The following is a 21,743-nucleotide window of genomic DNA, read 5'->3' on the forward strand; positions in this document are numbered from 1 at the left end:
AATACAGTTACCTGAGGATGAACTGTAACATCGTCTCCGTCAGTAACCTATCAGAACACTGTTTGCACGGGGCACCTGTTTCGACGCATATAATTGGCTCTTTTGCCCCCCTTGGAGCGGCAATTTTTTTGAAGCATATGATTGGCTCTTTTGCCACGCTGTTGTTAGGACTCTGTTCGGATTTGTTAGGAACTGTTAGGACCTTGTTAGGACTTGTTAGGACTTGTTAGGAACTGTTAGGACTTTGTTAGGAATTGTTAGGAATTGTTAGGACTTGGTTAGGACTTGTTAGGACTTCTTAAAGCAGTCCAATTAGTGGAGGGTACGGCCACGACTACAACAGGGCAACCCCGTGCACGCTCTGGGCCTGGACTGTGCTGAAAAAACCCGAAGGTCAGGCAACAAGCCGATCACAAAAAAGGGCAGGGGCGGCAAGACCCCAGCAGACTTCCCCGGGAAGGGCTGCCGTGACCCGGATTCGAACCGGGGTTGCTGCGGCCACAACGCAGAGTACTAACCACTATACGATCACGGCGTGCCACCGGGCTGCCCAAGAAACCTGCATGCGGGTCTGCCTGAGTACAATGGCCGTGAGGGGACTGCCGTCTCTATGCAGAAGTCACAATCATTTTTGAGTTTTTTTTAAAAACGGCAAAACCCCTGTCGAAGTAGATTCGGTCCCCGAGGCAGGAAGCTGCCATGAAAGCCAAAGGGAGAAGTCTAAAGACGTAGTCGGCAGGATTCGAACTTGCGCGGGGAGACCCCAATGGATTTCTAGTCCATCGCCTTAACCACTCGGCCACGACTACATGCCGCCACTGTTGGTAAACTTTATTCTTTGGCCGTTCCCTCCGAAACGGAGCTCTAGACACACCAGCACAAAAGGCGATCGAGGTTACTCATCGCCCGAACAGGGACTTGAACCCTGGACCCTCAGATTAAAAGTCTGATGCTCTACCGACTGAGCTATCCGGGCTCACAAAAGAGTCCCAGGGCTTCACGCCTCAGGCAAGTACGGGATTTCATTACCATGACCTGTTAGCTACTCTTTGGTCTATGGACAGGGTAAATATTACTAGAATGCCAGAATGAGCAGGTAACTGCTTCAGCCTTCAAACAGAGTGCGTATTATCTATTTAAGTGGAGAAATCTTGCTTCTGCTTGAGACTCTCTTTACTTCAGGAAAAGCAGTCTTCATCCAAAACGTCACCAGAGAGGCAACGTTTCTAAGCTCAAGGAAATGTAGCTACGTCTACGTAACATGCCGAAGTGACTCTTGAGCTGCACGAGAAAGAGCACATTTGACAAAACGTGAGCCTGCCAGTGAAAACCCAGCTAAAATCTTTTTTGTGATTTGGTCTTTTCTACATAAAACCGTCCAACATAAATAAAGGGTGTCGTGTGAAAACGTCACCGTGATATCCTTGGTAGTGATTGCCCGACCGAGGGGCGAAATCAATGCGATGTCAAGTACCGGAATCAAACTTTGACGCTTTTAATCTCGGGACTATAAACATCAAAACAAAAAACCACACACAACAAACTTCTCTTTTGCAACAAAGTCGTAAGTCTCTCAAGAGACTGGCAAAAATTGCCAAAGCTGACTGTATTTCAAGTCATCCTGGCGGGGTATTGGGTAAAGTTTTCAACCAGCAATGATCACGCCTCGGATAAACCTCATAGGCTACGATATTGCCTCTGCGAAAGAATGATGGAAAAGGTCACGACCTCTCCTGTTCACATTCCCGGACGCTGGACGACAGGGTGGTATTCAAGCTTAAAAACTGAAATTAGACTTCAGGTGCTGCTTTGCTGCATGTTGTGCCTTTTCAGCAGGTGAGAGATCTGCACAACAAGTTTGTTCATGATCCGCTTTCTACTTAGAAAAGCAAAAGTGCAAATACACGTTTGAATTATTTAAGGAAAACAATCCGGGGGAGAGAATGGTGGGAATCCCGAAAACAAAGAGGGTGGAGCCATAGTCCTTAACCTCTCGGAAAATGGCTCAGGTCAGGATCAACTGGATTAGCGACGATCTACAACAGTTGAAAACAAAGACCTGTTCCAGCTCTTCTATGGTTTCATGCTGTAAGTGCAGTATGTGGTCAAAACCATATACTTGAGCTGCAGAAATAAAGCAGCTCGTGAGCTGGAACGTACAACAAGAGCAGTCCAAAGCCAGGGAACAGACACTCGTAGTCGGCAGGGTTTGAACCTGCGCGGGGAGACCCCAATGGATTTCAAGTCCATCGCCTTAACCACTCGGCCACGACTACAACAGGGCAACCCCGTGCACGCTCTGGGCCTGGACTGTGCTGAAAAAACCCGAAGGTCAGGCAACAAGCCGATCACAAAAAAGGGCAGGGGCGGCAAGACCCCAGCAGACTTCCCCGGGAAGGGCTGCCGTGACCCGGATTCGAACCGGGGTTGCTGCGGCCACAACGCAGAGTACTAACCACTATACGATCACGGCGTGCCACCGGGCTGCCCAAGAAACCTGCATGCGGGTCTGCCTGAGTACAATGGCCGTGAGGGGACTGCCGTCTCTATGCAGAAGTCACAATCATTTTTGAGTTTTTTTTAAAAACGGCAAAACCCCTGTCGAAGTAGATTCGGTCCCCGAGGCAGGAAGCTGCCATGAAAGCCAAAGGGAGAAGTCTAAAGACGTAGTCGGCAGGATTCGAACTTGCGCGGGGAGACCCCAATGGATTTCTAGTCCATCGCCTTAACCACTCGGCCACGACTACATGCCGCCACTGTTGGTAAACTTTATTCTTTGGCCGTTCCCTCCGAAACGGAGCTCTAGACACACCAGCACAAAAGGCGATCGAGGTTACTCATCGCCCGAACAGGGACTTGAACCCTGGACCCTCAGATTAAAAGTCTGATGCTCTACCGACTGAGCTATCCGGGCTCACAAAAGAGTCCCAGGGCTTCACGCCTCAGGCAAGTACGGGATTTCATTACCATGACCTGTTAGCTACTCTTTGGTCTATGGACAGGGTAAATATTACTAGAATGCCAGAATGAGCAGGTAACTGCTTCAGCCTTCAAACAGAGTGCGTATTATCTATTTAAGTGGAGAAATCTTGCTTCTGCTTGAGACTCTCTTTACTTCAGGAAAAGCAGTCTTCATCCAAAACGTCACCAGAGAGGCAACGTTTCTAAGCTCAAGGAAATGTAGCTACGTCTACGTAACATGCCGAAGTGACTCTTGAGCTGCACGAGAAAGAGCACATTTGACAAAACGTGAGCCTGCCAGTGAAAACCCAGCTAAAATCTTTTTTGTGATTTGGTCTTTTCTACATAAAACCGTCCAACATAAATAAAGGGTGTCGTGTGAAAACGTCACCGTGATATCCTTGGTAGTGATTGCCCGACCGAGGGGCGAAATCAATGCGATGTCAAGTACCGGAATCAAACTTTGACGCTTTTAATCTCGGGACTATAAACATCAAAACAAAAAACCACACACAACAAACTTCTCTTTTGCAACAAAGTCGTAAGTCTCTCAAGAGACTGGCAAAAATTGCCAAAGCTGACTGTATTTCAAGTCATCCTGGCGGGGTATTGGGTAAAGTTTTCAACCAGCAATGATCACGCCTCGGATAAACCTCATAGGCTACGATATTGCCTCTGCGAAAGAATGATGGAAAAGGTCACGACCTCTCCTGTTCACATTCCCGGACGCTGGACGACAGGGTGGTATTCAAGCTTAAAAACTGAAATTAGACTTCAGGTGCTGCTTTGCTGCATGTTGTGCCTTTTCAGCAGGTGAGAGATCTGCACAACAAGTTTGTTCATGATCCGCTTTCTACTTAGAAAAGCAAAAGTGCAAATACACGTTTGAATTATTTAAGGAAAACAATCCGGGGGAGAGAATGGTGGGAATCCCGAAAACAAAGAGGGTGGAGCCATAGTCCTTAACCTCTCGGAAAATGGCTCAGGTCAGGATCAACTGGATTAGCGACGATCTACAACAGTTGAAAACAAAGACCTGTTCCAGCTCTTCTATGGTTTCATGCTGTAAGTGCAGTATGTGGTCAAAACCATATACTTGAGCTGCAGAAATAAAGCAGCTCGTGAGCTGGAACGTACAACAAGAGCAGTCCAAAGCCAGGGAACAGACACTCGTAGTCGGCAGGGTTTGAACCTGCGCGGGGAGACCCCAATGGATTTCAAGTCCATCGCCTTAACCACTCGGCCACGACTACAACAGGGCAACCCCGTGCACGCTCTGGGCCTGGACTGTGCTGAAAAAACCCGAAGGTCAGGCAACAAGCCGATCACAAAAAAGGGCAGGGGCGGCAAGACCCCAGCAGACTTCCCCGGGAAGGGCTGCCGTGACCCGGATTCGAACCGGGGTTGCTGCGGCCACAACGCAGAGTACTAACCACTATACGATCACGGCGTGCCACCGGGCTGCCCAAGAAACCTGCATGCGGGTCTGCCTGAGTACAATGGCCGTGAGGGGACTGCCGTCTCTATGCAGAAGTCACAATCATTTTTGAGTTTTTTTTAAAAACGGCAAAACCCCTGTCGAAGTAGATTCGGTCCCCGAGGCAGGAAGCTGCCATGAAAGCCAAAGGGAGAAGTCTAAAGACGTAGTCGGCAGGATTCGAACTTGCGCGGGGAGACCCCAATGGATTTCTAGTCCATCGCCTTAACCACTCGGCCACGACTACATGCCGCCACTGTTGGTAAACTTTATTCTTTGGCCGTTCCCTCCGAAACGGAGCTCTAGACACACCAGCACAAAAGGCGATCGAGGTTACTCATCGCCCGAACAGGGACTTGAACCCTGGACCCTCAGATTAAAAGTCTGATGCTCTACCGACTGAGCTATCCGGGCTCACAAAAGAGTCCCAGGGCTTCACGCCTCAGGCAAGTACGGGATTTCATTACCATGACCTGTTAGCTACTCTTTGGTCTATGGACAGGGTAAATATTACTAGAATGCCAGAATGAGCAGGTAACTGCTTCAGCCTTCAAACAGAGTGCGTATTATCTATTTAAGTGGAGAAATCTTGCTTCTGCTTGAGACTCTCTTTACTTCAGGAAAAGCAGTCTTCATCCAAAACGTCACCAGAGAGGCAACGTTTCTAAGCTCAAGGAAATGTAGCTACGTCTACGTAACATGCCGAAGTGACTCTTGAGCTGCACGAGAAAGAGCACATTTGACAAAACGTGAGCCTGCCAGTGAAAACCCAGCTAAAATCTTTTTTGTGATTTGGTCTTTTCTACATAAAACCGTCCAACATAAATAAAGGGTGTCGTGTGAAAACGTCACCGTGATATCCTTGGTAGTGATTGCCCGACCGAGGGGCGAAATCAATGCGATGTCAAGTACCGGAATCAAACTTTGACGCTTTTAATCTCGGGACTATAAACATCAAAACAAAAAACCACACACAACAAACTTCTCTTTTGCAACAAAGTCGTAAGTCTCTCAAGAGACTGGCAAAAATTGCCAAAGCTGACTGTATTTCAAGTCATCCTGGCGGGGTATTGGGTAAAGTTTTCAACCAGCAATGATCACGCCTCGGATAAACCTCATAGGCTACGATATTGCCTCTGCGAAAGAATGATGGAAAAGGTCACGACCTCTCCTGTTCACATTCCCGGACGCTGGACGACAGGGTGGTATTCAAGCTTAAAAACTGAAATTAGACTTCAGGTGCTGCTTTGCTGCATGTTGTGCCTTTTCAGCAGGTGAGAGATCTGCACAACAAGTTTGTTCATGATCCGCTTTCTACTTAGAAAAGCAAAAGTGCAAATACACGTTTGAATTATTTAAGGAAAACAATCCGGGGGAGAGAATGGTGGGAATCCCGAAAACAAAGAGGGTGGAGCCATAGTCCTTAACCTCTCGGAAAATGGCTCAGGTCAGGATCAACTGGATTAGCGACGATCTACAACAGTTGAAAACAAAGACCTGTTCCAGCTCTTCTATGGTTTCATGCTGTAAGTGCAGTATGTGGTCAAAACCATATACTTGAGCTGCAGAAATAAAGCAGCTCGTGAGCTGGAACGTACAACAAGAGCAGTCCAAAGCCAGGGAACAGACACTCGTAGTCGGCAGGGTTTGAACCTGCGCGGGGAGACCCCAATGGATTTCAAGTCCATCGCCTTAACCACTCGGCCACGACTACAACAGGGCAACCCCGTGCACGCTCTGGGCCTGGACTGTGCTGAAAAAACCCGAAGGTCAGGCAACAAGCCGATCACAAAAAAGGGCAGGGGCGGCAAGACCCCAGCAGACTTCCCCGGGAAGGGCTGCCGTGACCCGGATTCGAACCGGGGTTGCTGCGGCCACAACGCAGAGTACTAACCACTATACGATCACGGCGTGCCACCGGGCTGCCCAAGAAACCTGCATGCGGGTCTGCCTGAGTACAATGGCCGTGAGGGGACTGCCGTCTCTATGCAGAAGTCACAATCATTTTTGAGTTTTTTTTAAAAACGGCAAAACCCCTGTCGAAGTAGATTCGGTCCCCGAGGCAGGAAGCTGCCATGAAAGCCAAAGGGAGAAGTCTAAAGACGTAGTCGGCAGGATTCGAACTTGCGCGGGGAGACCCCAATGGATTTCTAGTCCATCGCCTTAACCACTCGGCCACGACTACATGCCGCCACTGTTGGTAAACTTTATTCTTTGGCCGTTCCCTCCGAAACGGAGCTCTAGACACACCAGCACAAAAGGCGATCGAGGTTACTCATCGCCCGAACAGGGACTTGAACCCTGGACCCTCAGATTAAAAGTCTGATGCTCTACCGACTGAGCTATCCGGGCTCACAAAAGAGTCCCAGGGCTTCACGCCTCAGGCAAGTACGGGATTTCATTACCATGACCTGTTAGCTACTCTTTGGTCTATGGACAGGGTAAATATTACTAGAATGCCAGAATGAGCAGGTAACTGCTTCAGCCTTCAAACAGAGTGCGTATTATCTATTTAAGTGGAGAAATCTTGCTTCTGCTTGAGACTCTCTTTACTTCAGGAAAAGCAGTCTTCATCCAAAACGTCACCAGAGAGGCAACGTTTCTAAGCTCAAGGAAATGTAGCTACGTCTACGTAACATGCCGAAGTGACTCTTGAGCTGCACGAGAAAGAGCACATTTGACAAAACGTGAGCCTGCCAGTGAAAACCCAGCTAAAATCTTTTTTGTGATTTGGTCTTTTCTACATAAAACCGTCCAACATAAATAAAGGGTGTCGTGTGAAAACGTCACCGTGATATCCTTGGTAGTGATTGCCCGACCGAGGGGCGAAATCAATGCGATGTCAAGTACCGGAATCAAACTTTGACGCTTTTAATCTCGGGACTATAAACATCAAAACAAAAAACCACACACAACAAACTTCTCTTTTGCAACAAAGTCGTAAGTCTCTCAAGAGACTGGCAAAAATTGCCAAAGCTGACTGTATTTCAAGTCATCCTGGCGGGGTATTGGGTAAAGTTTTCAACCAGCAATGATCACGCCTCGGATAAACCTCATAGGCTACGATATTGCCTCTGCGAAAGAATGATGGAAAAGGTCACGACCTCTCCTGTTCACATTCCCGGACGCTGGACGACAGGGTGGTATTCAAGCTTAAAAACTGAAATTAGACTTCAGGTGCTGCTTTGCTGCATGTTGTGCCTTTTCAGCAGGTGAGAGATCTGCACAACAAGTTTGTTCATGATCCGCTTTCTACTTAGAAAAGCAAAAGTGCAAATACACGTTTGAATTATTTAAGGAAAACAATCCGGGGGAGAGAATGGTGGGAATCCCGAAAACAAAGAGGGTGGAGCCATAGTCCTTAACCTCTCGGAAAATGGCTCAGGTCAGGATCAACTGGATTAGCGACGATCTACAACAGTTGAAAACAAAGACCTGTTCCAGCTCTTCTATGGTTTCATGCTGTAAGTGCAGTATGTGGTCAAAACCATATACTTGAGCTGCAGAAATAAAGCAGCTCGTGAGCTGGAACGTACAACAAGAGCAGTCCAAAGCCAGGGAACAGACACTCGTAGTCGGCAGGGTTTGAACCTGCGCGGGGAGACCCCAATGGATTTCAAGTCCATCGCCTTAACCACTCGGCCACGACTACAACAGGGCAACCCCGTGCACGCTCTGGGCCTGGACTGTGCTGAAAAAACCCGAAGGTCAGGCAACAAGCCGATCACAAAAAAGGGCAGGGGCGGCAAGACCCCAGCAGACTTCCCCGGGAAGGGCTGCCGTGACCCGGATTCGAACCGGGGTTGCTGCGGCCACAACGCAGAGTACTAACCACTATACGATCACGGCGTGCCACCGGGCTGCCCAAGAAACCTGCATGCGGGTCTGCCTGAGTACAATGGCCGTGAGGGGACTGCCGTCTCTATGCAGAAGTCACAATCATTTTTGAGTTTTTTTTAAAAACGGCAAAACCCCTGTCGAAGTAGATTCGGTCCCCGAGGCAGGAAGCTGCCATGAAAGCCAAAGGGAGAAGTCTAAAGACGTAGTCGGCAGGATTCGAACTTGCGCGGGGAGACCCCAATGGATTTCTAGTCCATCGCCTTAACCACTCGGCCACGACTACATGCCGCCACTGTTGGTAAACTTTATTCTTTGGCCGTTCCCTCCGAAACGGAGCTCTAGACACACCAGCACAAAAGGCGATCGAGGTTACTCATCGCCCGAACAGGGACTTGAACCCTGGACCCTCAGATTAAAAGTCTGATGCTCTACCGACTGAGCTATCCGGGCTCACAAAAGAGTCCCAGGGCTTCACGCCTCAGGCAAGTACGGGATTTCATTACCATGACCTGTTAGCTACTCTTTGGTCTATGGACAGGGTAAATATTACTAGAATGCCAGAATGAGCAGGTAACTGCTTCAGCCTTCAAACAGAGTGCGTATTATCTATTTAAGTGGAGAAATCTTGCTTCTGCTTGAGACTCTCTTTACTTCAGGAAAAGCAGTCTTCATCCAAAACGTCACCAGAGAGGCAACGTTTCTAAGCTCAAGGAAATGTAGCTACGTCTACGTAACATGCCGAAGTGACTCTTGAGCTGCACGAGAAAGAGCACATTTGACAAAACGTGAGCCTGCCAGTGAAAACCCAGCTAAAATCTTTTTTGTGATTTGGTCTTTTCTACATAAAACCGTCCAACATAAATAAAGGGTGTCGTGTGAAAACGTCACCGTGATATCCTTGGTAGTGATTGCCCGACCGAGGGGCGAAATCAATGCGATGTCAAGTACCGGAATCAAACTTTGACGCTTTTAATCTCGGGACTATAAACATCAAAACAAAAAACCACACACAACAAACTTCTCTTTTGCAACAAAGTCGTAAGTCTCTCAAGAGACTGGCAAAAATTGCCAAAGCTGACTGTATTTCAAGTCATCCTGGCGGGGTATTGGGTAAAGTTTTCAACCAGCAATGATCACGCCTCGGATAAACCTCATAGGCTACGATATTGCCTCTGCGAAAGAATGATGGAAAAGGTCACGACCTCTCCTGTTCACATTCCCGGACGCTGGACGACAGGGTGGTATTCAAGCTTAAAAACTGAAATTAGACTTCAGGTGCTGCTTTGCTGCATGTTGTGCCTTTTCAGCAGGTGAGAGATCTGCACAACAAGTTTGTTCATGATCCGCTTTCTACTTAGAAAAGCAAAAGTGCAAATACACGTTTGAATTATTTAAGGAAAACAATCCGGGGGAGAGAATGGTGGGAATCCCGAAAACAAAGAGGGTGGAGCCATAGTCCTTAACCTCTCGGAAAATGGCTCAGGTCAGGATCAACTGGATTAGCGACGATCTACAACAGTTGAAAACAAAGACCTGTTCCAGCTCTTCTATGGTTTCATGCTGTAAGTGCAGTATGTGGTCAAAACCATATACTTGAGCTGCAGAAATAAAGCAGCTCGTGAGCTGGAACGTACAACAAGAGCAGTCCAAAGCCAGGGAACAGACACTCGTAGTCGGCAGGGTTTGAACCTGCGCGGGGAGACCCCAATGGATTTCAAGTCCATCGCCTTAACCACTCGGCCACGACTACAACAGGGCAACCCCGTGCACGCTCTGGGCCTGGACTGTGCTGAAAAAACCCGAAGGTCAGGCAACAAGCCGATCACAAAAAAGGGCAGGGGCGGCAAGACCCCAGCAGACTTCCCCGGGAAGGGCTGCCGTGACCCGGATTCGAACCGGGGTTGCTGCGGCCACAACGCAGAGTACTAACCACTATACGATCACGGCGTGCCACCGGGCTGCCCAAGAAACCTGCATGCGGGTCTGCCTGAGTACAATGGCCGTGAGGGGACTGCCGTCTCTATGCAGAAGTCACAATCATTTTTGAGTTTTTTTTAAAAACGGCAAAACCCCTGTCGAAGTAGATTCGGTCCCCGAGGCAGGAAGCTGCCATGAAAGCCAAAGGGAGAAGTCTAAAGACGTAGTCGGCAGGATTCGAACTTGCGCGGGGAGACCCCAATGGATTTCTAGTCCATCGCCTTAACCACTCGGCCACGACTACATGCCGCCACTGTTGGTAAACTTTATTCTTTGGCCGTTCCCTCCGAAACGGAGCTCTAGACACACCAGCACAAAAGGCGATCGAGGTTACTCATCGCCCGAACAGGGACTTGAACCCTGGACCCTCAGATTAAAAGTCTGATGCTCTACCGACTGAGCTATCCGGGCTCACAAAAGAGTCCCAGGGCTTCACGCCTCAGGCAAGTACGGGATTTCATTACCATGACCTGTTAGCTACTCTTTGGTCTATGGACAGGGTAAATATTACTAGAATGCCAGAATGAGCAGGTAACTGCTTCAGCCTTCAAACAGAGTGCGTATTATCTATTTAAGTGGAGAAATCTTGCTTCTGCTTGAGACTCTCTTTACTTCAGGAAAAGCAGTCTTCATCCAAAACGTCACCAGAGAGGCAACGTTTCTAAGCTCAAGGAAATGTAGCTACGTCTACGTAACATGCCGAAGTGACTCTTGAGCTGCACGAGAAAGAGCACATTTGACAAAACGTGAGCCTGCCAGTGAAAACCCAGCTAAAATCTTTTTTGTGATTTGGTCTTTTCTACATAAAACCGTCCAACATAAATAAAGGGTGTCGTGTGAAAACGTCACCGTGATATCCTTGGTAGTGATTGCCCGACCGAGGGGCGAAATCAATGCGATGTCAAGTACCGGAATCAAACTTTGACGCTTTTAATCTCGGGACTATAAACATCAAAACAAAAAACCACACACAACAAACTTCTCTTTTGCAACAAAGTCGTAAGTCTCTCAAGAGACTGGCAAAAATTGCCAAAGCTGACTGTATTTCAAGTCATCCTGGCGGGGTATTGGGTAAAGTTTTCAACCAGCAATGATCACGCCTCGGATAAACCTCATAGGCTACGATATTGCCTCTGCGAAAGAATGATGGAAAAGGTCACGACCTCTCCTGTTCACATTCCCGGACGCTGGACGACAGGGTGGTATTCAAGCTTAAAAACTGAAATTAGACTTCAGGTGCTGCTTTGCTGCATGTTGTGCCTTTTCAGCAGGTGAGAGATCTGCACAACAAGTTTGTTCATGATCCGCTTTCTACTTAGAAAAGCAAAAGTGCAAATACACGTTTGAATTATTTAAGGAAAACAATCCGGGGGAGAGAATGGTGGGAATCCCGAAAACAAAGAGGGTGGAGCCATAGTCCTTAACCTCTCGGAAAATGGCTCAGGTCAGGATCAACTGGATTAGCGACGATCTACAACAGTTGAAAACAAAGACCTGTTCCAGCTCTTCTATGGTTTCATGCTGTAAGTGCAGTATGTGGTCAAAACCATATACTTGAGCTGCAGAAATAAAGCAGCTCGTGAGCTGGAACGTACAACAAGAGCAGTCCAAAGCCAGGGAACAGACACTCGTAGTCGGCAGGGTTTGAACCTGCGCGGGGAGACCCCAATGGATTTCAAGTCCATCGCCTTAACCACTCGGCCACGACTACAACAGGGCAACCCCGTGCACGCTCTGGGCCTGGACTGTGCTGAAAAAACCCGAAGGTCAGGCAACAAGCCGATCACAAAAAAGGGCAGGGGCGGCAAGACCCCAGCAGACTTCCCCGGGAAGGGCTGCCGTGACCCGGATTCGAACCGGGGTTGCTGCGGCCACAACGCAGAGTACTAACCACTATACGATCACGGCGTGCCACCGGGCTGCCCAAGAAACCTGCATGCGGGTCTGCCTGAGTACAATGGCCGTGAGGGGGACTGCCGTCTCTATGCAGAAGTCACAATCATTTTTGAGTTTTTTTTAAAAACGGCAAAACCCCTGTCGAAGTAGATTCGGTCCCCGAGGCAGGAAGCTGCCATGAAAGCCAAAGGGAGAAGTCTAAAGACGTAGTCGGCAGGATTCGAACTTGCGCGGGGAGACCCCAATGGATTTCTAGTCCATCGCCTTAACCACTCGGCCACGACTACATGCCGCCACTGTTGGTAAACTTTATTCTTTGGCCGTTCCCTCCGAAACGGAGCTCTAGACACACCAGCACAAAAGGCGATCGAGGTTACTCATCGCCCGAACAGGGACTTGAACCCTGGACCCTCAGATTAAAAGTCTGATGCTCTACCGACTGAGCTATCCGGGCTCACAAAAGAGTCCCAGGGCTTCACGCCTCAGGCAAGTACGGGATTTCATTACCATGACCTGTTAGCTACTCTTTGGTCTATGGACAGGGTAAATATTACTAGAATGCCAGAATGAGCAGGTAACTGCTTCAGCCTTCAAACAGAGTGCGTATTATCTATTTAAGTGGAGAAATCTTGCTTCTGCTTGAGACTCTCTTTACTTCAGGAAAAGCAGTCTTCATCCAAAACGTCACCAGAGAGGCAACGTTTCTAAGCTCAAGGAAATGTAGCTACGTCTACGTAACATGCCGAAGTGACTCTTGAGCTGCACGAGAAAGAGCACATTTGACAAAACGTGAGCCTGCCAGTGAAAACCCAGCTAAAATCTTTTTTGTGATTTGGTCTTTTCTACATAAAACCGTCCAACATAAATAAAGGGTGTCGTGTGAAAACGTCACCGTGATATCCTTGGTAGTGATTGCCCGACCGAGGGGCGAAATCAATGCGATGTCAAGTACCGGAATCAAACTTTGACGCTTTTAATCTCGGGACTATAAACATCAAAACAAAAAACCACACACAACAAACTTCTCTTTTGCAACAAAGTCGTAAGTCTCTCAAGAGACTGGCAAAAATTGCCAAAGCTGACTGTATTTCAAGTCATCCTGGCGGGGTATTGGGTAAAGTTTTCAACCAGCAATGATCACGCCTCGGATAAACCTCATAGGCTACGATATTGCCTCTGCGAAAGAATGATGGAAAAGGTCACGACCTCTCCTGTTCACATTCCCGGACGCTGGACGACAGGGTGGTATTCAAGCTTAAAAACTGAAATTAGACTTCAGGTGCTGCTTTGCTGCATGTTGTGCCTTTTCAGCAGGTGAGAGATCTGCACAACAAGTTTGTTCATGATCCGCTTTCTACTTAGAAAAGCAAAAGTGCAAATACACGTTTGAATTATTTAAGGAAAACAATCCGGGGGAGAGAATGGTGGGAATCCCGAAAACAAAGAGGGTGGAGCCATAGTCCTTAACCTCTCGGAAAATGGCTCAGGTCAGGATCAACTGGATTAGCGACGATCTACAACAGTTGAAAACAAAGACCTGTTCCAGCTCTTCTATGGTTTCATGCTGTAAGTGCAGTATGTGGTCAAAACCATATACTTGAGCTGCAGAAATAAAGCAGCTCGTGAGCTGGAACGTACAACAAGAGCAGTCCAAAGCCAGGGAACAGACACTCGTAGTCGGCAGGGTTTGAACCTGCGCGGGGAGACCCCAATGGATTTCAAGTCCATCGCCTTAACCACTCGGCCACGACTACAACAGGGCAACCCCGTGCACGCTCTGGGCCTGGACTGTGCTGAAAAAACCCGAAGGTCAGGCAACAAGCCGATCACAAAAAAGGGCAGGGGCGGCAAGACCCCAGCAGACTTCCCCGGGAAGGGCTGCCGTGACCCGGATTCGAACCGGGGTTGCTGCGGCCACAACGCAGAGTACTAACCACTATACGATCACGGCGTGCCACCGGGCTGCCCAAGAAACCTGCATGCGGGTCTGCCTGAGTACAATGGCCGTGAGGGGGCTGCCGTCTCTATGCAGAAGTCACAATCATTTTTGAGTTTTTTTTAAAAACGGCAAAACCCCTGTCGAAGTAGATTCGGTCCCCGAGGCAGGAAGCTGCCATGAAAGCCAAAGGGAGAAGTCTAAAGACGTAGTCGGCAGGATTCGAACTTGCGCGGGGAGACCCCAATGGATTTCTAGTCCATCGCCTTAACCACTCGGCCACGACTACATGCCGCCACTGTTGGTAAACTTTATTCTTTGGCCGTTCCCTCCGAAACGGAGCTCTAGACACACCAGCACAAAAGGCGATCGAGGTTACTCATCGCCCGAACAGGGACTTGAACCCTGGACCCTCAGATTAAAAGTCTGATGCTCTACCGACTGAGCTATCCGGGCTCACAAAAGAGTCCCAGGGCTTCACGCCTCAGGCAAGTACGGGATTTCATTACCATGACCTGTTAGCTACTCTTTGGTCTATGGACAGGGTAAATATTACTAGAATGCCAGAATGAGCAGGTAACTGCTTCAGCCTTCAAACAGAGTGCGTATTATCTATTTAAGTGGAGAAATCTTGCTTCTGCTTGAGACTCTCTTTACTTCAGGAAAAGCAGTCTTCATCCAAAACGTCACCAGAGAGGCAACGTTTCTAAGCTCAAGGAAATGTAGCTACGTCTACGTAACATGCCGAAGTGACTCTTGAGCTGCACGAGAAAGAGCACATTTGACAAAACGTGAGCCTGCCAGTGAAAACCCAGCTAAAATCTTTTTTGTGATTTGGTCTTTTCTACATAAAACCGTCCAACATAAATAAAGGGTGTCGTGTGAAAACGTCACCGTGATATCCTTGGTAGTGATTGCCCGACCGAGGGGCGAAATCAATGCGATGTCAAGTACCGGAATCAAACTTTGACGCTTTTAATCTCGGGACTATAAACATCAAAACAAAAAACCACACACAACAAACTTCTCTTTTGCAACAAAGTCGTAAGTCTCTCAAGAGACTGGCAAAAATTGCCAAAGCTGACTGTATTTCAAGTCATCCTGGCGGGGTATTGGGTAAAGTTTTCAACCAGCAATGATCACGCCTCGGATAAACCTCATAGGCTACGATATTGCCTCTGCGAAAGAATGATGGAAAAGGTCACGACCTCTCCTGTTCACATTCCCGGACGCTGGACGACAGGGTGGTATTCAAGCTTAAAAACTGAAATTAGACTTCAGGTGCTGCTTTGCTGCATGTTGTGCCTTTTCAGCAGGTGAGAGATCTGCACAACAAGTTTGTTCATGATCCGCTTTCTACTTAGAAAAGCAAAAGTGCAAATACACGTTTGAATTATTTAAGGAAAACAATCCGGGGGAGAGAATGGTGGGAATCCCGAAAACAAAGAGGGTGGAGCCATAGTCCTTAACCTCTCGGAAAATGGCTCAGGTCAGGATCAACTGGATTAGCGACGATCTACAACAGTTGAAAACAAAGACCTGTTCCAGCTCTTCTATGGTTTCATGCTGTAAGTGCAGTATGTGGTCAAAACCATATACTTGAGCTGCAGAAATAAAGCAGCTCGTGAGCTGGAACGTACAACAAGAGCAGTCCAAAGCCAGGGAACAGACACTCGTAGTCGGCAGGGTTTGAACCTGCGCGGGGAGACCCCAATGGATTTCAAGTCCATCGCCTTAACCACTCGGCCACGACTACAACAGGGCAACCCCGTGCACGCTCTGGGCCTGGACTGTGCTGAAAAAACCCGAAGGTCAGGCAACAAGCCGATCACAAAAAAGGGCAGGGGCGGCAAGACCCCAGCAGACTTCCCCGGGAAGGGCTGCCGTGACCCGGATTCGAACCGGGGTTGCTGCGGCCACAACGCAGAGTACTAACCACTATACGATCACGGCGTGCCACCGGGCTGCCCAAGAAACCTGCATGCGGGTCTGCCTGAGTACAATGGCCGTGAGGGGACTGCCGTCTCTATGCAGAAGTCACAATCATTTTTGAGTTCTTTTCAACGGCAAAACCCCTGTCGAAGTAGATTCGGTCCCCGAGGCAGGAAGCTGCCATGAAAGCCAAAGGGAGAAGTCTAAAGACGTAGTCGGCAGGATTCGAACTTGCGCGGGGAGACCCCAATGGATTTCTAGTCCATCGCCTTAACCACTCGGCCACGACTACATGCCGCCACTGTTGGTAAACTTTATTCTTTGGCCGTTCCCTCCGAAACGGAGCTCTAGACACACCAGCACAAAAGGCGATCGAGGTTACTCATCGCCCGAACAGGGACTTGAACCCTGGACCCTCAGATTAAAAGTCTGATGCTCTACCGACTGAGCTATCCGGGCTCACAAAAGAGTCCCAGGGCTTCACGCCTCAGGCAAGTACGGGATTTCATTACCATGACCTGTTAGCTACTCTTTGGTCTATGGACAGGGTAAATATTACTAGAATGCCAGAATGAGCAGGTAACTGCTTCAGCCTTCAAACAGAGTGCGTATTATCTATTTAAGTGGAGAAATCTTGCTTCTGCTTGAGACTCTCTTTACTTCAGGAAAAGCAGTCTTCATCCAAAACGTCACCAGAGAGGCAACGTTTCTAAGCTCAAGGAAATGTAGCTACGTCTACGTAACATGCCGAAGTGACTCTTGAGCTGCACGAGAAAGAGCACATTTGACAAAACGTGAGCCTGCCCGTGAAAACCCAGCTAAAATCTTTTTTGTGATTTGGTCTTTTCTACATAAAACCGTCCAACATAAATAAAGGGTGTCGTGTGAAAACGTCACCGTGATATCCTTGGTAGTGATTGCCCGACCGAGGGGCGAAATCAATGCGATGTCAAGTACCGGAATCAAACTTTGACGCTTTTAATCTCGGGACTATAAACATCAAAACAAAAAACCACACACAACAAACTTCTCTTTTGCAACAAACTCGTAAGTCTCTCAAGAGACTGGCAAAAATTGCCAAAGCTGACTGTATTTCAAGTCATCCTGGCGGGGTATTGGGTAAAGTTTTCAACCAGCAATGATCACGCCTCGGATAAACCTCATAGGCTACGATATTGCCTCTGCGAAAGAATGATGGAAAAGGTCACGACCTCTCCTGTTCACATTCCCGGACGCTGGACGACAGGGTGGTATTCAAGCTTAAAAACTGAAATTAGACTTCAGGTGCTGCTTTGCTGCATGTTGTGCCTTTTCAGCAGGTGAGAGATCTGCACAACAAGTTTGTTCATGATCCGCTTTCTACTTAGAAAAGCAAAAGTGCAAATACACGTTTGAATTATTTAAGGAAAACAATCCGGGGGAGAGAATGGTGGGAATCCCGAAAACAAAGAGGGTGGAGCCATAGTCCTTAACCTCTCGGAAAATGGCTCAGGTCAGGATCAACTGGATTAGCGACGATCTACAACAGTTGAAAACAAAGACCTGTTCCAGCTCTTCTATGGTTTCATGCTGTAAGTGCAGTATGTGGTCAAAACCATATACTTGAGCTGCAGAAATAAAGCAGCTCGTGAGCTGGAACGTACAACAAGAGCAGTCCAAAGCCAGGGAACAGACACTCGTAGTCGGCAGGGTTTGAACCTGCGCGGGGAGACCCCAATGGATTTCAAGTCCATCGCCTTAACCACTCGGCCACGACTACAACAGGGCAACCCTCCCAAAGCTCTGGGCCTGGACTGTGCTGAAAAAACCCGAAGGTCAGGCAACAAGCCGATCACAAAAAAGGGCAGGGGCGGCAAGACCCCAGCAGACTTCCCCGGGAAGGGCTGCCGTGACCCGGATTCGAACCGGGGTTGCTGCGGCCACAACGCAGAGTACTAACCACTATACGATCACGGCGTGCCACCGGGCTGCCCAAGAAACCTGCATGCGGGTCTGCCTGAGTACAATGGCCGTGAGGGGGCTGCCGTCTCTATGCAGAAGTCACAATCATTTTTGAGTTCTTGTCAACGGCAAAACCCCTGTCGAAGTAGATTCGGTCGGTCCCCGAGGCAGGAAGCTGCCATGAAAGCCAAAGGGAGAAGTCTAAAGACGTAGTCGGCAGGATTCGAACTTGCGCGGGGAGACCCCAATGGATTTCTAGTCCATCGCCTTAACCACTCGGCCACGACTACATGCCGCCACTGTTGGTAAACTTTATTCTTTGGCCGTTCCCTCCGAAACGGAGCTCTAGACACACCAGCACAAAAGGCGATCGAGGTTACTCATCGCCCGAACAGGGACTTGAACCCTGGACCCTCAGATTAAAAGTCTGATGCTCTACCGACTGAGCTATCCGGGCTCACAAAAGAGTCCCAGGGCTTCACGCCTCAGGCAGGTACGGGATTTCATTACCATGACCTGTTAGCTACTCTTTGGTCTATGGACAGGGTAAATATTACTAGAATGCCAGAATGAGCAGGTAACTGCTTCAGCCTTCAAACAGAGTGCGTATTATCTATTTAAGTGGAGAAATCTTGCTTCTGCTTGAGACTCTCTTTACTTCAGGAAAAGCAGTCTTCATCCAAAACGTCACCAGAGAGGCAACGTTTCTAAGCTCAAGGAAATGTAGCTACGTCTACGTAACATGCCGAAGTGACTCCTGAGCTGCACGAGAAAAAGCACATTTGACAAAACGTGAGCCTGCCCGTGAAAACCCAGCTAAAATCTTTTTTGTGATTTGGTCTTTTCTGCATAAAACCGTCCAACATAAATAAAGGGTGTCGTGTGAAAACGTCACCGTGATATCCTTGGTAGTGATTGCCCGACCGAGGGGCGAAATCAATGCGATGTCAAGTACCGGAATCAAACTTTGACGCTTTTAATCTCGGGACTATAAACATCAAAACAAAAAACCACACACAACAAACTTCTCTTTTGCAACAAACTCGTAAGTCTCTCAAGAGACTGGCAAAAATTGCCAAAGCTGACTGTATTTCAAGTCATCCTGGCGGGGTATTGGGTAAAGTTTTCAACCAGCAATGATCACGCCTCGGATAAACCTCATAGGCTACGATATTGCCTCTGCGAAAGAATGATGGAAAAGGTCACGACCTCTCCTGTTCACATTCCCGGACGCTGGACGACAGGGTGGTATTCAAGCTTAAAAACTGAAAGTAGACTTCAGGTGCTGCTTTGCTGCATGCTGTGCCTTTTCAGCAGGTGAGAGATCTGCACAACAAGTTTGTTCATGATCCGCTTTCTACTTAGAAAAGCAAAAGTGCAAATACACGTTTGAATTATTTAAGGAAAACAATCCGGGGGAGAGAATTGTGGGAATCCCGAAAACAAAGAGGGTGGAGCCATAGTCCTTAACCTCTCAGAAAATGGCTCAGGTCAGGATCAACTGGATTAGCGACGATCTACAACAGTTGTAAACAAAGACCTGTTCCAGCTCTTCTATGGTTTCATGCTGTAAGTGCAGTATGTGGTCAAAACCATATACTTGAGTTGCAGAAATAAAGCAGCTCGTGAGCTGGAACGTACAACAAGAGTAGTCCAAAGCCAGGGAACAGACACTCGTAGTCGGCAGGGTTTGAACCTGCGCGGGGAGACCCCAATGGATTTCAAGTCCATCGCCTTAACCACTCGGCCACGACTACAACAGGGCAACCCTCCCAAAGCTCTGGGCCTGGAGTGTGCTGAAAAAAACCCGAAGGTCAGGCAACAAGCCGATCACAAAAAAGGGCAGGGGCGGCAAGACCCCAACAGACTTCCCCGGGAAGGGCTGCCGTGACCCGGATTCGAACCGGGGTTGCTGCGGCCACAACGCAGAGTACTAACCACTATACGATCACGGCGTGCCACCGGGCTGCCCAAGAAACCTGCACGCGGGTCTGCCTGAGTACAATGGCCGTGAGGGGGCTGCCGTCTCTATGCAGAAGTCACAATCATTTTTGAGTTCTTGTCAACGGCAAAACCCCTGTCGAAGTAGACTCGGTCGGTCCCCGAGGCAGAAAGCTGCCGTGAAAGCCAAAGGGAGAAGTCTAAAGACGTAGTCGGCAGGATTCGAACTTGCGCGGGGAGACCCCAATGGATTTCTAGTCCATCGCCTTAACCACTCGGCCACGACTACATGCCGCCAGTGTTGATAAACTTTATTCTTTGGCCGTTCCCTCCGAAACGGAGCTCTAGACACACCAGCACAAAAGGCGATCGAGGTTACTCATCGCCCGAACAGGGACTTGAACCCTGGACCCTCAGATTAAAAGTCTGATGCTCTACCGACTGAGCTATCCGGGCTCACAAAAGAGTCCCAGGGCTTCACGCCTCAGGCAGGTACGGGATTTCATTACCATGACCTGTTAGCTACTCTTTGGTCTATGGACAGGGTAAATATTACTAGAATGCCAGAATGAGCAGGTAACTGCTTCAGCCTTCAAACAGAGTGCGTATTATCTATTTAAGTGGAGAAATCTTGCTTCTGCTTGAGACTCTCTTTACTTCAGGAAAAGCAGTCTTCATCCAAAACGTCACCAGAGAGGCAACGTTTCTAAGCTCAAGGAAATGTAGCTACGTCTACGTAACATGCCGAAGTGACTCCTGAGCTGCACGAGAAAAAGCACATTTGACAAAACGTGAGCCTGCCCGTGAAAACCCAGCTAAAATCTTTTTTGTGATTTGGTCTTTTCTGCATAAAACCGTCCAACATAAATAAAGGGTGTCGTGTGAAAACGTCACCGTGATATCCTTGGTAGTGATTGCCCGACCGAGGGGCGAAATCAATGCGATGTCAAGTACCGGAATCAAACTTTGACGCTTTTAATCTCGGGACTATAAACATCAAAACAAAAAACCACACACAACAAACTTCTCTTTTGCAACAAACTCGTAAGTCTCTCAAGAGACTGGCAAAAATTGCCAAAGCTGACTGTATTTCAAGTCATCCTGGCGGGGTATTGGGTAAAGTTTTCAACCAGCAATGATCACGCCTCGGATAAACCTCATAGGCTACGATATTGCCTCTGCGAAAGAATGATGGAAAAGGTCACGACCTCTCCTGTTCACATTCCCGGACGCTGGACGACAGGGTGGTATTCAAGCTTAAAAACTGAAAGTAGACTTCAGGTGCTGCTTTGCTGCATGCTGTGCCTTTTCAGCAGGTGAGAGATCTGCACAACAAGTTTGTTCATGATCCGCTTTCTACTTAGAAAAGCAAAAGTGCAAATACACGTTTGAATTATTTAAGGAAAACAATCCGGGGGAGAGAATTGTGGGAATCCCGAAAACAAAGAGGGTGGAGCCATAGTCCTTAACCTCTCAGAAAATGGCTCAGGTCAGGATCAACTGGATTAGCGACGATCTACAACAGTTGTAAACAAAGACCTGTTCCAGCTCTTCTATGGTTTCATGCTGTAAGTGCAGTATGTGGTCAAAACCATATACTTGAGCTGCAGAAATAAAGCAGCTCGTGAGCTGGAACGTACAACAAGAGTAGTCCAAAGCCAGGGAACAGACACTCGTAGTCGGCAGGGTTTGAACCTGCGCGGGGAGACCCCAATGGATTTCAAGTCCATCGCCTTAACCACTCGGCCACGACTACAACAGGGCAACCCTCCGAACGCTCTGGGCCTGGAGTGTGCTGAAAAAAACCCGAAGGTCAGGCAACAAGCCGATCACATAAAAGGG

General features: G+C 48.3%; 55 non-coding genes across 55 annotated transcripts; all 55 read right to left on the minus strand.

Annotated features, from left to right (window-relative positions):
* Positions 1 to 463: 463 nt before the first annotated feature.
* On the minus strand, positions 464 to 535 carry trnah-gug (transfer RNA histidin (anticodon GUG)). The gene has a single exon. It is a non-coding gene; the product is annotated as a tRNA-His (tRNA).
* A 192-nt stretch (positions 536 to 727) lies between these two features.
* trnas-aga (transfer RNA serine (anticodon AGA)) lies at positions 728 to 809 on the minus strand. Its single transcript has one exon. It is a non-coding gene; the product is annotated as a tRNA-Ser (tRNA).
* Positions 810 to 903: 94 nt separating this feature from the next.
* On the minus strand, positions 904 to 976 carry trnak-uuu (transfer RNA lysine (anticodon UUU)). Its single transcript has one exon. It is a non-coding gene; the product is annotated as a tRNA-Lys (tRNA).
* A 593-nt stretch (positions 977 to 1,569) lies between these two features.
* On the minus strand, positions 1,570 to 1,710 carry LOC141364506 (U4 spliceosomal RNA). The gene has a single exon (XR_012370216.1). It is a non-coding gene; the product is annotated as a U4 spliceosomal RNA (small nuclear RNA).
* A 484-nt stretch (positions 1,711 to 2,194) lies between these two features.
* trnas-uga (transfer RNA serine (anticodon UGA)) lies at positions 2,195 to 2,276 on the minus strand. The gene has a single exon. It is a non-coding gene; the product is annotated as a tRNA-Ser (tRNA).
* A 125-nt stretch (positions 2,277 to 2,401) lies between these two features.
* On the minus strand, positions 2,402 to 2,473 carry trnah-gug (transfer RNA histidin (anticodon GUG)). Its single transcript has one exon. It is a non-coding gene; the product is annotated as a tRNA-His (tRNA).
* A 192-nt stretch (positions 2,474 to 2,665) lies between these two features.
* trnas-aga (transfer RNA serine (anticodon AGA)) lies at positions 2,666 to 2,747 on the minus strand. Its single transcript has one exon. It is a non-coding gene; the product is annotated as a tRNA-Ser (tRNA).
* A 94-nt stretch (positions 2,748 to 2,841) lies between these two features.
* On the minus strand, positions 2,842 to 2,914 carry trnak-uuu (transfer RNA lysine (anticodon UUU)). The gene has a single exon. It is a non-coding gene; the product is annotated as a tRNA-Lys (tRNA).
* Positions 2,915 to 3,507: 593 nt separating this feature from the next.
* On the minus strand, positions 3,508 to 3,648 carry LOC141364507 (U4 spliceosomal RNA). Its single transcript, XR_012370217.1, has one exon. It is a non-coding gene; the product is annotated as a U4 spliceosomal RNA (small nuclear RNA).
* Positions 3,649 to 4,132: 484 nt separating this feature from the next.
* On the minus strand, positions 4,133 to 4,214 carry trnas-uga (transfer RNA serine (anticodon UGA)). Its single transcript has one exon. It is a non-coding gene; the product is annotated as a tRNA-Ser (tRNA).
* Positions 4,215 to 4,339: 125 nt separating this feature from the next.
* trnah-gug (transfer RNA histidin (anticodon GUG)) lies at positions 4,340 to 4,411 on the minus strand. Its single transcript has one exon. It is a non-coding gene; the product is annotated as a tRNA-His (tRNA).
* Positions 4,412 to 4,603: 192 nt separating this feature from the next.
* trnas-aga (transfer RNA serine (anticodon AGA)) lies at positions 4,604 to 4,685 on the minus strand. Its single transcript has one exon. It is a non-coding gene; the product is annotated as a tRNA-Ser (tRNA).
* Positions 4,686 to 4,779: 94 nt separating this feature from the next.
* trnak-uuu (transfer RNA lysine (anticodon UUU)) lies at positions 4,780 to 4,852 on the minus strand. The gene has a single exon. It is a non-coding gene; the product is annotated as a tRNA-Lys (tRNA).
* A 593-nt stretch (positions 4,853 to 5,445) lies between these two features.
* LOC141364508 (U4 spliceosomal RNA) lies at positions 5,446 to 5,586 on the minus strand. The gene has a single exon (XR_012370218.1). It is a non-coding gene; the product is annotated as a U4 spliceosomal RNA (small nuclear RNA).
* Positions 5,587 to 6,070: 484 nt separating this feature from the next.
* Positions 6,071 to 6,152, minus strand: trnas-uga (transfer RNA serine (anticodon UGA)). The gene has a single exon. It is a non-coding gene; the product is annotated as a tRNA-Ser (tRNA).
* Positions 6,153 to 6,277: 125 nt separating this feature from the next.
* trnah-gug (transfer RNA histidin (anticodon GUG)) lies at positions 6,278 to 6,349 on the minus strand. The gene has a single exon. It is a non-coding gene; the product is annotated as a tRNA-His (tRNA).
* Positions 6,350 to 6,541: 192 nt separating this feature from the next.
* Positions 6,542 to 6,623, minus strand: trnas-aga (transfer RNA serine (anticodon AGA)). The gene has a single exon. It is a non-coding gene; the product is annotated as a tRNA-Ser (tRNA).
* A 94-nt stretch (positions 6,624 to 6,717) lies between these two features.
* trnak-uuu (transfer RNA lysine (anticodon UUU)) lies at positions 6,718 to 6,790 on the minus strand. The gene has a single exon. It is a non-coding gene; the product is annotated as a tRNA-Lys (tRNA).
* A 593-nt stretch (positions 6,791 to 7,383) lies between these two features.
* Positions 7,384 to 7,524, minus strand: LOC141364509 (U4 spliceosomal RNA). The gene has a single exon (XR_012370219.1). It is a non-coding gene; the product is annotated as a U4 spliceosomal RNA (small nuclear RNA).
* A 484-nt stretch (positions 7,525 to 8,008) lies between these two features.
* Positions 8,009 to 8,090, minus strand: trnas-uga (transfer RNA serine (anticodon UGA)). Its single transcript has one exon. It is a non-coding gene; the product is annotated as a tRNA-Ser (tRNA).
* A 125-nt stretch (positions 8,091 to 8,215) lies between these two features.
* On the minus strand, positions 8,216 to 8,287 carry trnah-gug (transfer RNA histidin (anticodon GUG)). The gene has a single exon. It is a non-coding gene; the product is annotated as a tRNA-His (tRNA).
* A 192-nt stretch (positions 8,288 to 8,479) lies between these two features.
* trnas-aga (transfer RNA serine (anticodon AGA)) lies at positions 8,480 to 8,561 on the minus strand. Its single transcript has one exon. It is a non-coding gene; the product is annotated as a tRNA-Ser (tRNA).
* Positions 8,562 to 8,655: 94 nt separating this feature from the next.
* On the minus strand, positions 8,656 to 8,728 carry trnak-uuu (transfer RNA lysine (anticodon UUU)). The gene has a single exon. It is a non-coding gene; the product is annotated as a tRNA-Lys (tRNA).
* A 593-nt stretch (positions 8,729 to 9,321) lies between these two features.
* LOC141364510 (U4 spliceosomal RNA) lies at positions 9,322 to 9,462 on the minus strand. Its single transcript, XR_012370220.1, has one exon. It is a non-coding gene; the product is annotated as a U4 spliceosomal RNA (small nuclear RNA).
* Positions 9,463 to 9,946: 484 nt separating this feature from the next.
* On the minus strand, positions 9,947 to 10,028 carry trnas-uga (transfer RNA serine (anticodon UGA)). Its single transcript has one exon. It is a non-coding gene; the product is annotated as a tRNA-Ser (tRNA).
* A 125-nt stretch (positions 10,029 to 10,153) lies between these two features.
* trnah-gug (transfer RNA histidin (anticodon GUG)) lies at positions 10,154 to 10,225 on the minus strand. Its single transcript has one exon. It is a non-coding gene; the product is annotated as a tRNA-His (tRNA).
* A 192-nt stretch (positions 10,226 to 10,417) lies between these two features.
* Positions 10,418 to 10,499, minus strand: trnas-aga (transfer RNA serine (anticodon AGA)). The gene has a single exon. It is a non-coding gene; the product is annotated as a tRNA-Ser (tRNA).
* A 94-nt stretch (positions 10,500 to 10,593) lies between these two features.
* Positions 10,594 to 10,666, minus strand: trnak-uuu (transfer RNA lysine (anticodon UUU)). Its single transcript has one exon. It is a non-coding gene; the product is annotated as a tRNA-Lys (tRNA).
* Positions 10,667 to 11,259: 593 nt separating this feature from the next.
* On the minus strand, positions 11,260 to 11,400 carry LOC141364511 (U4 spliceosomal RNA). The gene has a single exon (XR_012370221.1). It is a non-coding gene; the product is annotated as a U4 spliceosomal RNA (small nuclear RNA).
* A 484-nt stretch (positions 11,401 to 11,884) lies between these two features.
* Positions 11,885 to 11,966, minus strand: trnas-uga (transfer RNA serine (anticodon UGA)). Its single transcript has one exon. It is a non-coding gene; the product is annotated as a tRNA-Ser (tRNA).
* Positions 11,967 to 12,091: 125 nt separating this feature from the next.
* trnah-gug (transfer RNA histidin (anticodon GUG)) lies at positions 12,092 to 12,163 on the minus strand. Its single transcript has one exon. It is a non-coding gene; the product is annotated as a tRNA-His (tRNA).
* Positions 12,164 to 12,356: 193 nt separating this feature from the next.
* Positions 12,357 to 12,438, minus strand: trnas-aga (transfer RNA serine (anticodon AGA)). The gene has a single exon. It is a non-coding gene; the product is annotated as a tRNA-Ser (tRNA).
* A 94-nt stretch (positions 12,439 to 12,532) lies between these two features.
* trnak-uuu (transfer RNA lysine (anticodon UUU)) lies at positions 12,533 to 12,605 on the minus strand. Its single transcript has one exon. It is a non-coding gene; the product is annotated as a tRNA-Lys (tRNA).
* Positions 12,606 to 13,198: 593 nt separating this feature from the next.
* LOC141364512 (U4 spliceosomal RNA) lies at positions 13,199 to 13,339 on the minus strand. The gene has a single exon (XR_012370222.1). It is a non-coding gene; the product is annotated as a U4 spliceosomal RNA (small nuclear RNA).
* A 484-nt stretch (positions 13,340 to 13,823) lies between these two features.
* Positions 13,824 to 13,905, minus strand: trnas-uga (transfer RNA serine (anticodon UGA)). Its single transcript has one exon. It is a non-coding gene; the product is annotated as a tRNA-Ser (tRNA).
* A 125-nt stretch (positions 13,906 to 14,030) lies between these two features.
* Positions 14,031 to 14,102, minus strand: trnah-gug (transfer RNA histidin (anticodon GUG)). Its single transcript has one exon. It is a non-coding gene; the product is annotated as a tRNA-His (tRNA).
* Positions 14,103 to 14,294: 192 nt separating this feature from the next.
* Positions 14,295 to 14,376, minus strand: trnas-aga (transfer RNA serine (anticodon AGA)). Its single transcript has one exon. It is a non-coding gene; the product is annotated as a tRNA-Ser (tRNA).
* Positions 14,377 to 14,470: 94 nt separating this feature from the next.
* trnak-uuu (transfer RNA lysine (anticodon UUU)) lies at positions 14,471 to 14,543 on the minus strand. Its single transcript has one exon. It is a non-coding gene; the product is annotated as a tRNA-Lys (tRNA).
* Positions 14,544 to 15,136: 593 nt separating this feature from the next.
* LOC141364513 (U4 spliceosomal RNA) lies at positions 15,137 to 15,277 on the minus strand. Its single transcript, XR_012370223.1, has one exon. It is a non-coding gene; the product is annotated as a U4 spliceosomal RNA (small nuclear RNA).
* A 484-nt stretch (positions 15,278 to 15,761) lies between these two features.
* trnas-uga (transfer RNA serine (anticodon UGA)) lies at positions 15,762 to 15,843 on the minus strand. Its single transcript has one exon. It is a non-coding gene; the product is annotated as a tRNA-Ser (tRNA).
* Positions 15,844 to 15,968: 125 nt separating this feature from the next.
* On the minus strand, positions 15,969 to 16,040 carry trnah-gug (transfer RNA histidin (anticodon GUG)). Its single transcript has one exon. It is a non-coding gene; the product is annotated as a tRNA-His (tRNA).
* Positions 16,041 to 16,229: 189 nt separating this feature from the next.
* Positions 16,230 to 16,311, minus strand: trnas-aga (transfer RNA serine (anticodon AGA)). The gene has a single exon. It is a non-coding gene; the product is annotated as a tRNA-Ser (tRNA).
* A 94-nt stretch (positions 16,312 to 16,405) lies between these two features.
* trnak-uuu (transfer RNA lysine (anticodon UUU)) lies at positions 16,406 to 16,478 on the minus strand. Its single transcript has one exon. It is a non-coding gene; the product is annotated as a tRNA-Lys (tRNA).
* Positions 16,479 to 17,071: 593 nt separating this feature from the next.
* On the minus strand, positions 17,072 to 17,212 carry LOC141364514 (U4 spliceosomal RNA). Its single transcript, XR_012370224.1, has one exon. It is a non-coding gene; the product is annotated as a U4 spliceosomal RNA (small nuclear RNA).
* Positions 17,213 to 17,696: 484 nt separating this feature from the next.
* Positions 17,697 to 17,778, minus strand: trnas-uga (transfer RNA serine (anticodon UGA)). Its single transcript has one exon. It is a non-coding gene; the product is annotated as a tRNA-Ser (tRNA).
* Positions 17,779 to 17,903: 125 nt separating this feature from the next.
* trnah-gug (transfer RNA histidin (anticodon GUG)) lies at positions 17,904 to 17,975 on the minus strand. The gene has a single exon. It is a non-coding gene; the product is annotated as a tRNA-His (tRNA).
* A 193-nt stretch (positions 17,976 to 18,168) lies between these two features.
* trnas-aga (transfer RNA serine (anticodon AGA)) lies at positions 18,169 to 18,250 on the minus strand. The gene has a single exon. It is a non-coding gene; the product is annotated as a tRNA-Ser (tRNA).
* Positions 18,251 to 18,344: 94 nt separating this feature from the next.
* trnak-uuu (transfer RNA lysine (anticodon UUU)) lies at positions 18,345 to 18,417 on the minus strand. The gene has a single exon. It is a non-coding gene; the product is annotated as a tRNA-Lys (tRNA).
* A 593-nt stretch (positions 18,418 to 19,010) lies between these two features.
* On the minus strand, positions 19,011 to 19,151 carry LOC141364515 (U4 spliceosomal RNA). Its single transcript, XR_012370225.1, has one exon. It is a non-coding gene; the product is annotated as a U4 spliceosomal RNA (small nuclear RNA).
* A 484-nt stretch (positions 19,152 to 19,635) lies between these two features.
* On the minus strand, positions 19,636 to 19,717 carry trnas-uga (transfer RNA serine (anticodon UGA)). Its single transcript has one exon. It is a non-coding gene; the product is annotated as a tRNA-Ser (tRNA).
* Positions 19,718 to 19,843: 126 nt separating this feature from the next.
* trnah-gug (transfer RNA histidin (anticodon GUG)) lies at positions 19,844 to 19,915 on the minus strand. The gene has a single exon. It is a non-coding gene; the product is annotated as a tRNA-His (tRNA).
* A 193-nt stretch (positions 19,916 to 20,108) lies between these two features.
* On the minus strand, positions 20,109 to 20,190 carry trnas-aga (transfer RNA serine (anticodon AGA)). The gene has a single exon. It is a non-coding gene; the product is annotated as a tRNA-Ser (tRNA).
* Positions 20,191 to 20,284: 94 nt separating this feature from the next.
* Positions 20,285 to 20,357, minus strand: trnak-uuu (transfer RNA lysine (anticodon UUU)). The gene has a single exon. It is a non-coding gene; the product is annotated as a tRNA-Lys (tRNA).
* Positions 20,358 to 20,950: 593 nt separating this feature from the next.
* Positions 20,951 to 21,091, minus strand: LOC141364516 (U4 spliceosomal RNA). The gene has a single exon (XR_012370226.1). It is a non-coding gene; the product is annotated as a U4 spliceosomal RNA (small nuclear RNA).
* A 484-nt stretch (positions 21,092 to 21,575) lies between these two features.
* Positions 21,576 to 21,657, minus strand: trnas-uga (transfer RNA serine (anticodon UGA)). The gene has a single exon. It is a non-coding gene; the product is annotated as a tRNA-Ser (tRNA).
* Between the last annotated feature and the right edge of the window lie 86 nt (positions 21,658 to 21,743).

This window comes from Misgurnus anguillicaudatus, chromosome 6, assembly GCF_027580225.2.
Source record: "Misgurnus anguillicaudatus chromosome 6, ASM2758022v2, whole genome shotgun sequence".
NCBI classification, from domain to species: Eukaryota; Metazoa; Chordata; class Actinopteri; order Cypriniformes; family Cobitidae; genus Misgurnus; species Misgurnus anguillicaudatus.